The following is an 18422-nucleotide window of genomic DNA, read 5'->3' as shown; positions in this document are numbered from 1 at the left end:
GAAAACAATTTGTATATGCTGTATCAGTCTCTGCCCAAAACTCACACTGAATTCTCACTTTAATATGAAGTACCATAACATTTATTTAGCATAAGGCGGGTCTATCTTGGGCCTAGACCAGAATGGAATATGTTACTGGAAATAACAGAAAGAACTCTTTATTTCATGTACAACATAACCACATACTGTGGGTTTTTGGGGCAGCATGATGGTATATTTTAATGTAGGATAATTATATTCATTTATTTTCCCCAAACATGCTTTAACTCTAAAATAACTATTCTACATTACTTTCCCTTATATAACCCAACAAAATCCTTGCAAATAACAAATACATGAAAGATAACCATAGGATTCTATTTACAAATATTATTACTACCAAAATAATTTATTAAGATTATTTTTGTGCTATTATTAATTTGTAGACTAATTTCTAAAAAAATTATAATTATCTGAAATTCTTGATAGCAATTAGAACAGTAAAAAAGAGTATTAGAGAATGTTATTGTTAACTAATTTTTAAGTTTACATTGTTTTCAATGCCAAGTAAGAGGGGTTACTGCTTTATTTTCAAAAGTTTTTATTGATCAAAATGTAAAACATGAGATAACCAAAAAAAAAAAAAAAGGTACTTTTTTGCCTCTTGCTATGTTCTGATTATTCTTTAGTTTAAGGACCCAGTGTTCAAAATATCACTTTACTTCTATAATTTATAAAATATGTATGTCACTGCAATACACAGCTCTCAAGGAAATGAAAGAGGTAGATATTGACCAACAACACATCCCAAATGAAGTTATGTCTTTCTTTCCCTCATCCAACACTTCAAAAACACAATTTTAAACTGAAAGGTCAGCAATAGGAAAGTTTGTCCATTTTCTTTCCATGTCTCATGGAAAACTGTTAGTCCCTTGTACTGGAGTGGCAGTTAATAGGTTTTACTTGGTGTGCTCTGCAAAGCCTCTCTGTGTGCCAACATGAAAAAGCCTTTAAAGGAATGTCAGCAGCTTCAGAAACTGCTTGTCAAAAGGTTTTCAGTTTTCTTTCTTTGGCCTTCGTAACCACTTTCAAAGGCTTATTTCATTCCTGTAGTTTCCATATTATTAATGCATATAGCTTGCAACGGTAATTCAGGGTGGGCCACATAGTTACAAAATTATAGAGAGAGTTGATTAGGTACAAAAATAAAAGGCAGAGCTTCACAGATTTTACAGTACATTAATATTTTACTACTGGCGATGGTTAGTGGTATAGCGGAAAAGAAGGCAACAATTTGCTGAAAGGTATTTTAAAACTATTAATTTTGCCTTGAAAATTGCCTTAAAATTTTTGCAAGTTTATTGTAATTATTATAATTACAGACAGACTGAAATGTCCAAAGGTTGTTGTTTTTTTTTCTTTTGCCAATGAAGACAAAGCCAAATAGCATAGTAAGGAGTACAGACAAGTTCTGGTTTTGATTCTGGATTCTGGCTTTGGTCTTCTGTATATCAGGGTAATTCACTTATCTCTGTGACCTAGGATCATAGAGATATACAACATCAACACCTTACAGAATGGAATTTTTGAGTTTCTCTCAGTTTAGACATAAAACTATAGCGAAAATGGGGATTGTCAACAAGCTTTCAGCTCTGCTAAAACTTAATGAAAATTGATAGGAGTGACCATCCTATTTACAAATATTTAAAAGATGAGCAACAACAGAAACCCCTCTTGATGAATTAGTGAGTATTGTTTGTATGATGATTTTCTGCTTTCATGAAATATAACTTAAAACTAAGGATAGACCTTAAATATGAATCTAGGCCTAATTATCAAATGATTCTACGAAAACGTAAGGGTGTCTCTGAAAGTGTCTTCTTGAATAACATGGTCAAGTTATTAGCTGACCATTCAAAAGACTTTTCAAGTAACTGATTATCTAGAATTCATTCATTTAATAATGACTTGTTTTTCACCTCCAAAGGCTAGGTGCTTTGCTAGACATTGGGACTAGAGTAATAAATAAGAGAGAGGTATAAAACAGCCAATTATAACTTGTTAAACTTCTTACTGCACACAACTTCTTACTATTTGTATCTTATAAGGTTTCCAAACAGATAATGTTATTCCTGAAATATCATTAAAGGAAAAAAAATAGTCAAAATGACATTTATTTAGGTTATTGTACAGTACTCATTGTTTATGTCTATAATCTCTTATTCACAAAAGTAAAATTCAGACAGCTTGAAAAAAGAAAGGTATTTCTTGAGTTGGGAACAATTTAATTGGCAGAGAGCCTGATGTAAACTGACATGAGATTTTTTGGAGACTCTTAACTCTGGTTTATTGGGACAACTTGGAAGTTTCGGTGAAGAACTAGTGAATCCGATTATGGGTTGTTTCCCTGGATCCCATAGGGATATTAAGGAAGAAATGTTTAATACACTGTATCACTAATTTAAAAAAACTGTAAAAATGTCCTGTTTGGCTACAACATATTAAAATGAATCAGTAATTCAAGTGTATTTATTTCAAATTCAAATGCCAATGACATTTTGATCAAAATTGAGAATTTTATTTCCTGCTTTCTTGTTTCCTTAGAGGATCACTGCTTTTGCTTTTGGCCTTTTGGTGTTTTTAAAAATAAACAAGATAAATAGAATTAGTTTAAAAAACAAGGAAATTAAGTTCCTGGGTCTTTCATCTGAGACCTTAGGTATAGAATTTACTGCTAGACTAAGTGTTATGTCCAGAGATAGCCCCTGTTAAGGAGATTGATTAGAAGCCTTCCCAGCAGGCAATGCGAAGGCTGAGAGACTTCATTAAATATTCAACTCTCACCTGAAAGTCACAACCTCCTATTCCAAGTACCATCTAAACGTGGAGCTGTGTGAGTGTATATGTATCAATTTTTTTTTTTTATTCCCAGATTCACTCGTCATTAGAAACATGAGAAAATATCTTAGTAATTATAAGTTCTAACACTGAAAACACTAAACATGATCATCTTTATTAGGTTCAGTAGAGCAATCTTAACCTCAGTCTTTGAAATTTGAGCATATGGCCTCAGCAGTGACAGTTTCAGTGTGAGGGACATTACTGAGGCAAACTCTGCCTTCCTAATATTGGTTCCTATTCTACCTCCACACATACCCAGAATATGCCCCCTTCATACTGCAGTGTTTTAAATATTTGAGGTCACATGCCATAGGCCTTTTAGGAATCTCTTTTGGAAAATCAGTTATTTTAACTTTTCCTATGAACTAACTGTTTTTTTCCCCTGTGAATTAACTTTTAATATAAGTTTTGATATACCAAATTGGGGAAAATGTTTAATGATTTTAGTTTAAAATTTTTACTATTTGAAAGAAAAAAAAATAACTTATGCTTAAGTTAAATCAGAATACGATCTGTATGTATCCTTAGTAAATAAGTTGCCAAGGATTTTTTCTATGTATAATTCATACTACTCAAACATTCTGTTCAAACTATGGGAATAGCTGGGACATGTCTTGGGACATGAGAACACCCCATCTTTCCAATCTGAAAATGAAAACCAATCATAGGGAAATTTACATATAAGTTTGCTAAAGAACTACAAAGCTATGTTCAGATTCAAGAAGGTATTCTAGTAGAAAAGATGATACATTATAAGCTATTTATTTTTCAGAACATGAATTTAAACTGAAGAATGTAGAGCTGTCACTGAGATGAAGAAATTTTGGGGATTTGGATATTATCAAATTCCTAGAATTAACCAAACTGAAGTTAAGAGCATATAGTCCTCAGATTTCCAAGACCTCCTAAGCTTCTGACCCCAACTACAAGAAGGTAAGGTCCAACTATAAAGTTAGATAGAGGAAAGACTCTGCACTGAACCACTCTTATTTCTCACACCAACTACAAGTTCAGGGGTTCCAAAAACATTCTAAGATTTGAAGACTAAAAACAAAAAACAAAAAACAAAAAAACCCAAAACCAGAAACCCCAAAATCACTGGAAACTATTATACTTTAAGGTTTTTAGTTCTTACAGGGAAAGAAAGAATGAAGAATAAAAATCAACCAAAGGAGCGTGCCTGGGTGGCTCAGTGGGTTAAAGCCTCTGCCTCCAGCTCAGGTCATGATCCCAGGGTCCTAGGATAGAGCATCGGGCTCTCTGCTCAGTGGGGAGCCTGCTTCCTCCTCTCTCTCTCTGCCTGCCTCTCTGCATACTTGTGATCTCTGTCTGTCAAATAAATAAATAAAATCTTTCAAAAAAAAAAATCAACCAAAGGAAGAGATTTATAGAGTAGCATCTGAGAAGCTTCCATTAGGGGTGCATTACCATGCTGGTATCCGTGTATGACAATATCCATGGCCTACTGACAAACAGGGAAGGGCACCTGAGCTTCAGTGTCTTGAGTTTTATCAGTCCTTTATTTTGCAGGCATGTCTGACTGATTGGCTGTCCACATGACTGGATTCAGTATCTAGGTCAATGGATACCACATAACCCAAAACCCCTACCCACACTAAATCACATTTTTTTCCCTAAACAAAGACTCTGCTATCAGGTATGACAGGGAATAGCTCCACAAAGCCCATGGCAAAAGGCCAGACCTCCTTTTGGCCTATGCAAGTATTTAATTCAAGGCTCAAGGACAGATTTACAAATTTAAAAATAAAAACAAAACCCTGAAACCAAACACTTAGTTGGAAATTCTTAACATTCATTCATTGACTTTTAAGAAAAGGAAAGCAAAGTAGAAAACAATTTTAGTGCCCAGTATCAACATGACCCAGCTCTAAGTTTGATGTGGAAGTAAATACAAGTGCAGTGTTAGGAAAATCAATTTACCTATATAAAAAACAAAACCAAAATAAGTAAATAAGTTTATAAATTTGTAAAGAAAATTACAGGTAAACTTATGAGAAGTTTTAGATGTCGATAGAATTATATGACCATTATTTTGCTCTCAATCCATGAATAATAAATGCATGTGTTCTTTAGGATGAACTGTTTACCTTAATCACCATAATTATAGCAAAATAAGTGATCTGTTATTAAAATACCAATTTTTTCTTAGAAATGCTGTAAAATAAGGGATATATTCAAAATTAATTATTTTCATAAAATCTAACTTATGTAATGCTTCATAAGAGCCAAGGTATATTCGAAGAAGAATGTAAGAATCAGTTTATTCACTATGGAAAAACAGAAGCCTTTAGGTGAAAGCCAAAGAAGATGAGGAAAATGGGTGGTTATTTAGTTAAAACTTTACTTCCCAACCTTGATTTTAATTTGTCATACTTTTCAGGTTTCATATTGTTCCTGGTAACTGTTACTTTGGTAACTGCACTCTTTAGAAACTTAGTTTTTAAAACCCCTATAGCTTCCAATATAACATATATTGACTTCGTGAACTTTAAAACTGTAGAAGTGACATATTGGGTGTTATACTTTAAAAAAAATTCTAAAATTTGTGCCAATCGTGGCAACGTCTTTCATTAGTGCAGCTCTTTTAAACATTCAAACACATTTCACATATCTTATCTCATTGTGAAAAGGATTATCTAGCCATTTCTGCCTTATTTGATATCTCTGAAATATATAGTCCAAAAAGGAAATGCTCTTCATGTTAACAATATTCTGGCACCAGAACCCATGCCTCTAACTTTTAGTCTGAATTCCTTTTCTACAGAATATATAGTTTTTCTTACATGAATAAGGGATAGCTCATTGTTCGTTCAAGTACCTCTTCCTCAGAAAAGCCTTCACTGATATTATTGATCAGGTTTTAAAAACTAAAACAAAACAAATATTTATCTGTGTTTACTGCACCATATACTTTCTTTACTTTGAAGTTACTACAGGTATAATTTTACTTGTCTTCTGATTCGGTGATTAATGTCTGTTTCCCACAATGAGTAGAAAGCGCTTTAAGCAAGTAGCACTTGGGCAGTCACAAGATTCTAATCTTAGAGAAGAAACTCGGGCTTAATTGTGGAATCCTGGTCATACAAATATCCAAAGCCTGGGTTTTCCATTTTTACTTTAACCTAGTATATTTTCTTAAACACAACAGAGACTCCATACAGATTTTCAACTAAATTAATTAAATATGACTATGTGTCAGTAACTACTTCCCATATTTTCCTACATAAACTATTTCCCATATCATATATTTTTTGCAAGGAAAAAAAAAAAAAACTCCCAAAAATACCCAAGAGGGAAGTAGAGGAATTATCCTTATTACATGTACATTTAGTAAACTGTAATATTTTTTCAATAGTGTTCAGAATTCTCATCACAAAATTTATTTTTTATCCTCCTCAACAGAGAAACTAGGTTGATACACATGATAAAGATATTTTAACTCAATTACAGTATTACAGGACAAAGTTTTAGGAATAAACCAGAAGCTTCAGCATTTCTAATTCTGACAGTAACTTGGAAAATGCTAGTCTCTATTCCAAGGGACTTCAGGATTATGGAAGAGGACATGTATGTGTAAGTGGCCAGCTCTTATATCAGTTCCTTTGAGCTTCAGCTCAAGTATATAAATGGTCTTTGTTTGCATTTTAATGTTCTCACCAGTAACTGCTACAAATCATAGCACTTCACAAGTAGTGCAGCAAGTGAATGCAAAGACTCAGCAACTGTTCCAGGTGAGATGCGAAAGAGTAGTGCTTTCACAATAACCACCTTTAATTCTCCATAAAAATGCTTCCTGTCCTGACAGATTAAGAATATGATGCACCTCTCCTTGAGTGAAGTTTCAGTAACGAATATTTTTACAGAGAAAGGGAAACACTGTAACTTTCTTCTTACAAAAGTCTCAATATTTTTTAATATTCTTGAAAGACCTGGTACTTTTTCCACCCAGTTCCTGGTAGGACATCTTGTTCTTTGGCCCTCTCTGAGCCCTTCATAATTTCAGCTCCCTGTGACATTTAAAGGAAAGATTGACTGATTGATTGATTGATTTGCTTTCAGATTCAGTCCTGGCCTCCTGTTACTCATTGTCCAACCACCCATTCCTGGAGCAGCACTCTTAGAACTACTTTTTTGTCCTGATCTTCAGATCCCTGTTTTGCTAGTTGTCTTCAATCCCAGCTTTTAGGAATGGCGCTCAGTCTTGCTTTAAGCAGCTCCTCTCCCGAGAGCCAGCATTTGCTCAGTGGTTCTCATTAGCTCTATTCCCTACGTTCTGTTCCTACCTAGTCACTCCTAGGTCGAGTCGGCTGGCCAGTTAACCTACCCTGCAGAACCAAGCCTTGAGTTCTCAACAGGGCATATAAGACCCTTTATGAAGGAGTCTTGCTTGTGTCTCTCCAGCCTTGTTTTTAAATTTCCTTGCTTTGGTTTTTAAAACAAACTTGATTAGCTTCCTACTGCACCAGACCCCTTCTTGGGGGTTGGCTAACTTTACATTGCTGGGCTTGAGCTTGGCTAACTGTACCTTGCTCTTACCGATCCAGATTAGATGCTCTCTCCCAGAAGTCCTTCCCAGTTTATGTGGCTTTCCATTGTGTCCTCACTGCACTCTGTGCCTTACTTAGCCTATTATAGCACATCGTGATGTGTTATGGTGATTTAGTGACTGATATCTCCTCTGTTAGACTGTTATCTCACTCAAAGAAAGAACTGAGGATGACCTGGTGATCACATCATTCCCAATGTCTAGCTATTCTTTGGTAGCCAGTCAAAACTTCATTAAAGAATAAAAAAGAATGATTAAAAGAGTACCAGTAGTTAGTTTCTTAAGAGCAAGGACTGTTGTCATAGATTCCTCTTTAAGGTCAACCATAGAGCTTTTCACAAAAGCTTTTCACTAAAGCTTTTCACTGTCAGCTTTTCACACTGACAGTGCTAGTAATAATAACAACAACATCATCAACAACTATTAAAACAATAAGAGCAGTTGCTGAAATTACCTGAACAGCTGTTGTGTACCAGTCTCTGTGCTCAGTGCCTTGAACAGCCTACAGTTCATCAGTGTTTATTGAACTGACAAACATTGCTATATGGCAGTCCTCATGGTATATAAATTAATAGTACTCTGGATTAACAAACAGCCAAATATCACATCCCTTTGCATGATTTTAAATTATTTTCATAGTGAACTGAAAAAATTCTCACCATGGTGCCTACAAAATGGCAAAACTGTAGATAAAGAAAATATTTAGTGAGCTTGATTCACTAGAGGCTAATCCTACTCAGGATTAAGGAATAATCCTCATCTAATTGGACATCTTTGCTAGCCAGGTTAAATTATATTATTGAAAGTTGTTACTGCAGTTTTGAACAAGGACATTTTTAGTCACAGTCCAAGGTAGAAGTCATTGAATACTTTAATAGCTTTTGCCTACTTGTATTTTTTGAAATGATATGGCTTCACTGTCACTTAATATGGTACAACTTTCACTATTACTGAAGTTCTCTTATGCCACTACATTTTGAGCAATTGAATGTATATATAATATCACTACACTCCAGATTTTGAAAACCTACTCACAATTCCATCATTCTAAGATTTGTCTAACATAATTTTTCTATAATTTCCCTGTTTTGTCAATACATATTTCAAATAATGCAATTCATGTTATGTAAAATTTTAAATTTTACTATTTTACACTTGTGTATACATCATAATCATGTCCTATTGTTTCATACATTCTCCTTTTAATTAACCTTTTAAATATTATATTTCTTTGGGATGATATACTATTTGCTATACCACTATCATATTACCAGATAATTTGGGTTGCTTGCCAAATTTTCTCCTACTGGCAAGAAAGCTGTGATTAATAACATTGCTTATTATATTTTATTTTAAGATTATTTATTTATTTATTTATTTGACAGAGAGAGAGAGAGAGAGAGAGAGATCTCAAATAGAGACACAGAGAGAGCGGGGGGAAGCAAGCTCCCTGCTGAGCAGAGAGCCTGATGCTGGGCTCAATCCCAGGACCCTGAGATCATGACCTGAGATGAAGGCAGAGGCTTAACACACTGAGCCACCCAGGTGCCCTGAATATCATTGCTTATTTTAGATTTACTTTATTATTTCAGGATAAATTACCATGCAGGAGATTACTAATCTGGAAACTATGCACACTTTCCTTTTTACTGTAAGATATACTAATGCTGTAGTTTAAACTACACTTGCTACTGATACAAATTATAACTTCTTTAAAATAGGCATTTAAATAAACATAATATAATGCTCTGAAACTTTAAAGTATCATGAGAAGCACGCATAGAAAAATGAACAAAATAGCCAAGAACAAAATAGCCAAGAACCTCCCCCATCAAAGTTAAATGCAGAGAAGATAGAGTTAGAAGTAAAAACATTGTTCATTAAAAAAAAAAAAAAAAAAAAGATTTATTTATTTTTTATTTGAGACAGAGAAAGAGTTTTGGGGAAGGGCAGAGAGAGAGACAGAATCTCAAGCAGATAACCCACTGAGTGTAGAGCCTGCCATGGGGCTCGATCCCAAAACCCTGAGATCATGACCTGAGACCAAGAATCCTATGCTTAACTGACTGAGCCACACTTGTGCCCCAAAATATCATTCATTTAATAAATTTGTATTGAATACTGCCAATAGGACAAGTACCAATAATTACATTTAATCCTAAGAGTACTTTCTTATATCAGGAAAGATATTTTTCAATTATATAGTCAAAGTGCTTATTAGAAAAGCTATATTTCACTTTTGACTGTGGTTCAGGACATCTTTCTTAACACCACTAATAGTCCCCGACCCCCACCAACACCAGCACTGATTTTTGAGGAATTTTTGAGGTAGACTGACACATAATTTGCAAATAATGATTGCTTTGGCCTCTATTTTATATATCTCCACATGTTTTATATATTTTCACATGCAAAAGATAAACAGATGCTTCAGTAAATTCTGAAGAGCTGGTTGAAGAGCTGTTTAAATAACTTCACATACTCCACAAAGCACAATGATAATCACAATATTGTTAACTGAAAGTTTAAAAAGGGAATGGAAAAAATAAAGTCTCGTTTTTGCTTTACAGAAATATAAGAGGTCGGGGTGCCTGTGTGGCTCAGTGGTTTAAAGCCTCTGCCTTCAGCTCAGGTCGTGATCTCAGGGTCCTGGGATGGAGCCCCACATCGGGCTCTCTGCTTGGTGGGGAGCCTGCTTCCTCCTCTCTCTCTGCCTGCCTCTCTGCCTACTTGTGATCTCTCTCTGTCAAATAAATAAATAAAATCTTTAAAAATATAGATATACATGAGGTCAAAAGTGGCACAGTCACAAATGCCAAATATAAAAGAAAAAAAAATTGGAGAAGTGCTATTTTTAAAACTTTTAAAATAAGGGAAAATCTACATACTTTGTATGTACAGTATAAATCTTGTAATAAAAAGCTTATTAATCTTGCATTAAAGTAAAAGTGCTATGAACAATAAATTGTGAATGTGAGCACTTTCTTTGTAAAAATCTCAGTATAAAGCTGTAGATTATGACAAAAATGGATAAAATTATTTTGATATTGAAAAACTTAGATTACTCATAATTGTAGAATAGAAAGATTGATATTGCTTGGAGTGAGGGTTTTTCAAATTAGCTCACAATATACTTTCAGAAAGCACTTTTGCATGACTATATGATTTTATCTATTTATATTATAAATTTATATCAAACTGTACATGATAAAACATAGTTTAGTCTCCCATAGATGCACTGGAAACAAAGATATATATGTAATTTTTAACTTTTTTCCATTGAAATATAGTTGACACACAATGTTACATTAGTTTCAGGTGTGCAACATAGTGATTTTTTAGTATTTTATTTAAATTCCAGTTAGTTAACATACAGTGTAATATTAGTTTCATGTGTAGAATTTAGTAATTCAGCACTTACATACAATACCTGGTGCTCTTCATAAGTGCCCTTCTTAATTTCCATCACCTATTTAACCCATCCCCCACCCACTTCCCCTCTGCTAACCATCAGTTTGTTCTCTGTAGTTAAGAGTCTTATTCATGGGTTTCCTCTCTTTTCTCCCCCTCATGTTCATTTGTTTTGTTTCTTAAATTCTCCATGTAAGTGGAATCATATGGTATTTGTCTTTCTCTGACTGGCTTATTTTGCTTAGCATAGTACTGCCTAGCTCCATCCACACTGTTGCAAAAAGATTTCATTCTTTTTTATGGCTGAGTAATATTCCACATATCATATATACCATATTTTCTTTTTTTTTTAAGATTTTATTTATTTATTTGACAGACTGAGATCACACACAGGCAGAGAGGCAGGCAGAGAGAGAGGGGGAAGCAGGCTCCCTGCTGAGCAGAAAGCCCAATGCGGGGCTCGATCCCAGGACCCTGGGATCATGACCTGAGCTGAAGGCAGAGGCTTTAACCCACTGAGCACTCAGGCACCCCTATACCATATTTTATTTATCCATGTGTCAGTTGATGGCCACGTGGGCTGTTTCTATAATTTGGCTATTGTTGATAATGCTGCTACGAACACTGGGGTCTGTGTATCCCTTCAAATTAGTATTTTTGTATCTTCAAATAAATATCTGGTAATGCAATTGCTGGATCATAGGATAATTCTATTTTTAACATTTTGAGGAACCTCTATGCTGTCTTCTAGTGTGGCTGCACCATTTGCATTTATGCTGTCCTCACCACAAATGTAGCTACTATCTGTCACCATACAATGCTAATACAATACCATTGACTCCATTTCCTATGTTGTACTTTCATCCTTGTGACTTATTTATTCTGTAATAGGACATCTGTACCTCCCACTCCCCTTCACTCATTTTGCCCATTCCCATAGCCCCTCCTCTCTGTCAAACACGCATTTGTTCTCTGTATTTATGGGTCTATTTGTAAGCATTTATTAAATGTTCTATTTTATATTATTAATAAAAATAGTTTTACTGAATCCAAAACAAGTATCCAAAATATATGCTTACAAATGTTTGAAGTTACCTAAAAATAAGGTGACTAGTGAGAAGATTGGAAACACAGATGACTGTGAATCCATTCTTCTGAATACTTAGACACTTGCCCCAACAGTCAGGAAATATCAGTAAAGAATTTAAGTATTTCAAGAAGTAAATCTTAAGCCATAGAGAATACAAATATTTAGAAAAATCAATTAATATTGACATTAAAATTCAATATTATACATAATTCCAGTTGTTTCCTAAAATGTTTACTTACCTAAAATATTTGAAGGTCTGTGATTTTGTACTACAAGGAAATTTAATTACTACTCTGCTTTCAGTGTATTGGTGATTGTTCCCTTTGGTCTAATGTGAATCTAGCCCCAATTACAATATACTATTAATATGGGTTAATACTTTCTGGCAGTACAGAATCAAACTATGACTCAGAGTAATTTTAGATTACCCTCTGTTGTGTAATTTCTCTAAGTATTTCTTTTTAAAATACTTTTTGGATTCTCTGACAACCAAATATATATTTTTTTAAGATTAAATTATTTGAGAGAGAGAAAGAATGAGAGTGCATGAATAGGGGGATGCACAGAGGGAGAAGATCTTCAAACGGTCTCCCTGCTGAGCACAGAGCATGACCCAGACCAGCTTGATCCCAGAACTTATGAGACCATGACCAGAGCAGAAACCAATAGTCAGATGCTTAACTGACTAGCCACCCATGCACCCCCCTGTGACAACAGAATATTTTAAATTATTTCATTGATAAAGGTGATAGGAACAACAATAACAATCACAAACCATTCCATTCCTTTCCCTTAAAAATATAAATTACAGCCATTTTCTGTGATCTTTACTCACCTAAAAGTTATATTTAAAAATAATTTCAAACAACATGGGAATTTGAGTTAATGAATATAATGAGTAATTCCAAATGCCAAGTCTGTCTTGGGACAAAAAAAGCTACCATTTCCGGAGCTTACTATATACCTATGATGGAATTTGTTAGCCATTATATAGATAAGGAAAATAAGCTCAGAGATATTTTTAAGAATATTTATTGTCTGCTACATTCATGGCATGGCACAATCCACCAGTAAATACAGGAGTAGTTTCAGTCCTTGTCTGGAGCCTATGACAAATGGGATCTGACTCCAAGTCTATCTCTAATGTCTAAAAGTGAGCATTATCCCATGCTGATGGAAACAAGGACATAAATGTATGAAACAAGAATGAATGACATCATTAGGTTAAGAGCTTGGAGAGAATTTTTCCAACAAAAATGGCACAAAGTTTATATAAACCATGATAAACTCTTCTGAAATTCTACAAATATTGTTGTTTCCTTTCATGTATCTAGCCCCATGCAGACCTATGTAACAGGAGACTGCACAGGAATAGAGATTGGAGATAGCCTGCTGCTGCTTTACGAACCGCCACAGAAATCTGGAAGGTATACGAATATTTGGTATTTGACAGGGAAAGACCCACAAAGCCAGGAGTGCCTGGCAAGTTCAAACACAGCAGGAAGACAAGGGTGGCTGGCACTGAGTGAGTAAGAATGAGCAGACAAAGAAAGAGGGGGTGAGACCAGAGAGGTCAAGCAAAATGCAGGGATCACGGAGCCTTGTGGGCAACTGAAAGAACCTTAGCTTTTTGCCCCAGCTTTTTATTTGTCTATTGACAAATAAAATGGTGTATATTTAAGGTATCCAACTTGACAATTTGTTATAAGTATACACTGTTATATAAGTTATAAGTGTACCTTGTGAGATGATTACCACAATCAAACTAATAGACCTACCATGCCTTACATAGTTACCTAGTTTTCTTTTTTTTTTTTTTTAATGGTGAGAACAACTGAGATCTTTTAGCAAATTTCAGGTAAGTGATGCATTTTTATTAGCTACATTACCATGCTGGATATTAGGTCTCCAGGACTTATAACTGAAAGTTTTGCTCTTTGTGCAATGTCTCCTCATTTCCTCACCCCCTGAATCTCATTCTCTCTCTCGGTCTCTCATAAAATATCTTCTTTTATGAAACAAAACCACCATCTTGCAGATGAAATTGGGTCATACCCTGTACTTACTAGGCTTGGTTAATGAGACATTGTACTTTCAATGGAAGTTAAGCTAATATTAATAAGGGCAGAATCTGGACAGATCTGTTTCTATGGAAATAAGAGGAACTATGATTTTTCAGTAGGTAGTCATAAGTGAAGATGGTCGTGTTTAAGAACAAATAGTTTTGTGATGAATAAACATGAATAGACAAGAACTTAAGAAACAAAAGGACCAAGTGCTTTCTGTGTTGGTTTGCTTTCTTTTGTTGTGTGTGTGTGTGTGTGTGTGTGTGTGTGTGTTTCTTGGTAAACAATGAAATGCTTTCCTTAAGAGCCTTAAGAGCCTTAAGCCTTGCTCTTCTCTAATTGGGAAGACACTTGACTGTACTTCCGTGAATGCTGTTCCATGAAAGCTCTGCCTCTTAACACTGTCATTTCTAGCTTTACTATAAAGCACTGGCCTGTGTTCCCCTTAATAGAAAGAACTGGTCAGCTGCCAAATGAAACGTGTGTGTGTGTGTGTGTGTGTGTGCGCGCTCACGTGCTCATGCACGTGTCTGCAGATGCTAAAAGAACTCCAGGTGTGCGTACAGTTTATCTTCCTCGCTTCAATTTCAGGAAGAATAGTTACTACTGCATTCTTTCCCATATCACAAAATATTGTGTGCTGAAACACACCCTATACAAGTTTGGCTAATACTGCTTTCTTTTACACCTATTTTACACCTATCTATTTTAAAATAGCTAAACAGTCAATGCTTTTATCTTATAGTCCAAGAGAACTTTGAGTCTTCATTTGAACAATCAGCTCTTCCTGTTGTCAGCTTAGTCACAACAGCAGCTCCTGTGATACACACAATATAAGCTCTGTAGGAAACACTCTTAAGAAATCACCTCTGTAGAGGAAGGACAAAACTTCTGTTGTATCACTATTTTATTCTTCTGTTCCTTGGCATTTTGTTTTAATTTTCATTTCCTCACTTTACATGGTTTACGTTCCCCAAAGATTATGAAGCTGCATGGAAGGCTTAACTTTCTCATGTGAATATAGCCAGGATTTTATCTATAGGATAGGACAGAAATATATATATATATACATACACACACACACACACACGTATACATATATATAAAATTAAAATATGTGTTATATTACATATATGTACTGCTTATTATATTTCCATTTAGAAATATATCCAGGTGAACTCACTTCAAATAAATGAGTGTCTGCAAAGCTCATTGTAAATCGAATCTCTGAAGAGGACACTTGCTCCCAAAAGGAATTACGCTACGGCTAACATTCTAAAGAAAGGTTCCTAAAATTATCTGATGATGTTACCTTTTACTTATATCTAGATCTTCAGAATTTAAGTAAAAACATACTTACAGATTTTAAGTAAATCATACTCATGGAAATCTTTGGGAAAGGAATAACAAACTACCAGAATAAAATATTTTCAGTAATGACATTATTGGTTGATTACTGTTGTATAAACACAATAGTAGCTCTGTTTTCATTAGCTAATTCTTATACTGAGATCCTTATTCATTAGCTTGAGCATTATGAAGCCCATGTGAACCAATCCCTGCTTTGAACAAGTTTATAGTCTAGTTAAGGAGTGCACTACCATGAGAAATAGAGAAGATAGAAATTTAAAACATGCTAATTGAATGTAGAGAATAAATGTAAAAAATTGCTAGAAAGAGATTTGGGGTTGAAGAATAGTTGGAGAGGTTGGGACATAGTGGAAGACATTGAGGAGGGGAGCTTTAGATAAGCAGAGGCTTGCAAGGAAGCCCCAAATATTAAAACCACAGTGAAATGAGTGTTGGTTGGGTAAGGGTTGAGGAGAGGAAGAGGTTTTTAATTTGTGAGGAGAATCTGTACTGAAGAAAAGTAGAGAATCAAGTTGCATGAGTAAAAGTGAGATCAAAGAGTGGGTGATCTTAAAATATACTTGAAGGAATAGTTGATAAGGAGCAAACTATGAAACTAATGATGAGTATATTAAAAGAAAACTTAAAAGGCAGGCATGCACAAGAGAGACTGGCAGAGAACAATTTTAGGCAAGTAGAATAGGTACAGGGAAATGGCATTAATTTGAGGTAAAGTTAGTCTAGTCTATTTAGGTATAAAGGGATAACTTAGGGGGCCAACAGTTATTAATAAAGGAAAACAGAATTTGTGGATGCTTTCCCCCAGGATGGGGAACCTCTGTGAGAGGCACTTCGAAAGCTAGAATGTAAGCTCCAAGAAGCCAGGGTCTAGTTGTTTTGTTTACTACCACATGGCCAGTGCCTAAAACAGCATCTCACAGTAGGAGCCCAATAAATATTTCTTGCATATTTACTATTTTAAAATATAATTTAAAGCCTACCACCTTTCATGAACTTTCCCCTACTGTTTTAGGTAGCAAAGCTTAGTGGGAAAAAACACAGATTTTAGAATCAAGTAGACCTGCGTTCACCTACTGACTACTACTATTTACAAACCTTGTAACTCAGAGTAACAACTTAACTTTTCTGATTCTCAGTTTTTTCATTTGTGAAATAGAGAATTCTGTGCATCTTGCAGAGTTATTATCAGGTTTAGAGATTATGGATGTAAGGTCCCTACGTACATTCAGGGACACATTAGTTACCGAATCCATAGTAGCTATTAATTAAGAGCAGGTATCATTCAATCATGCTTTCTTGTTTATTTCCAATCTATATCATTTGTCATTTTGCACTACAGTTAGTATGTCTATCATCTCTCCCTCAATACACCAACTTTTTAGTATATCAAATACTAATTTCTTTAATGTGCCTAAGAAATTTTTCTCTAAAAATTCAGCATAAGCTTTTTCTCAGTCAAGGTTTCTTGAACTATTCAACTGGACTTCAGTACTTTCTCTTTATGTCCATGTTGTACCTTTTACTACTACATCTTGAAAGTACTTAAGTTCATGTTTGTCTTCACTCCTGGAATATGAGCTCCGTAAAGACAGAGGTGCTACCTTCTGTTCATACATCCCCGGTGCCTAGTAAACTACCTGTGGCATTATACAAAAAAGGAGATGAGTATGAAAATTATCAAGTAATGTGATACAAAATCCATCAAGTAAGTGGAGATTAAAAAGAATGCAATGCCTATCAGAAGATATTCTCAACAGTAATTATTATTAGAAAGATGGCAAGGACCAATGGAAAAAAAACTAAATTCAGTTAGAGTTTAGGAACTCTGTCCTATAGAGTTTTGATTAAGGAATCCAAGGTAACATTAGAGGTATGAAAAAATTACTCATATTTTTCATATACCTGTTTTGATATTAATAATAGTGGCTACTATATTCTACTTGAGAGCTGGTCTATGTGCTTTTTATCCATTCCTGATTCCAGGAACCAGTGATCACAAGACGTCATTTTGTGAATCCAGAACACTCCCAGTGTGAAGAGCAGAAAAGCTGGTGAAAATGATTATTACACTCGAAGATACCAGTCTTTCCTGAGATTGGCCATCTAGTTAGACGGATAGGAAGGATGGAAAGGATATACCCAGAGTCCATTTAACATCACATTCTCAGATAAGTTTATCACTTTGTTGCTATGACTATGATATCAGGGTATAAAGCCAGGATGTTGGAATTTGGCCAAAATGGAGAAAACAAAATCCTTCAAATGTCATTTGGTGTCTTGTAGAATAAACAAATGACTGCATTTTGTTTTCATTTCCAACTATTTGCTGTGGGCTGAGCCACAATGAGTGACTATATATAAAGAGAGAGAGAGATATTTTATTTTTACTCCTTGAATCTAAATTTATTTATCTACTTAAATTGAATGGGAGATATCTAATTAAGCATTGCAGAGCATTTATAGAATTCAAAAATGTATTCATGTGTTTGAACAAAAGCATCGATTTTTCCTGGAAAGTATGATGCTCTTGTGCATATTATATCAAATCCCAATCTTGTTTTCCAATAAAGGAAACAGAGTACTTTGTCTATTAAAAATTATATGAAATCTATATTTTTCAAGTATAGCCGCTGGTAGATAGGAAATTCTGTATAAGTAGGACAATATTTCATTATTTATTGATTCACATCTACCCAAAAGGAGAGTACATTATTTTCTTTTTAAATGGATGGTATTGATAAAATGTGGTTATTTTAATATGCTAATGCCAACATAAAACTTATATTTTTTTTTCACCAGTTTTTCAGATCAGTTTACAGTATTGAGGGAGAAAATATCTTTCACTATTACACCATATTTACTTTTCAACATTACATTAAACTTACTTTGTAAGTTCATTACGTAACTTACTTGAATACCCTGGTTGTTTGTGTTGTCTGAGAACCTAATGCATTAAAAGGCACACTTAGCAAAATGTAATACTAGTTTTACTTGTGACCTTTTTAAAAAATAATATAAATCAGGTATATAAATGCCT

The 18422-nt window shown here is 34.5% G+C and overlaps 1 protein-coding gene across 4 annotated transcripts in view; it reads right to left on the bottom strand.

The window, feature by feature from the left end:
* MMP16 (matrix metallopeptidase 16) overlaps positions 1–18422 on the bottom strand; it is a 295803-nt gene that overhangs the window by 62468 nt on the left and 214913 nt on the right. The gene's annotated exons all lie outside the window — the stretch shown is intronic.

This window comes from Neovison vison, chromosome 4 (genome assembly GCF_020171115.1).
Source record: "Neovison vison isolate M4711 chromosome 4, ASM_NN_V1, whole genome shotgun sequence".
Classification (NCBI taxonomy): Eukaryota; Metazoa; Chordata; class Mammalia; order Carnivora; family Mustelidae; genus Neogale; species Neogale vison.
Note: the sequence above shows the minus strand (reverse complement) of the source record. Positions and strands in the feature narration are given on the sequence as shown.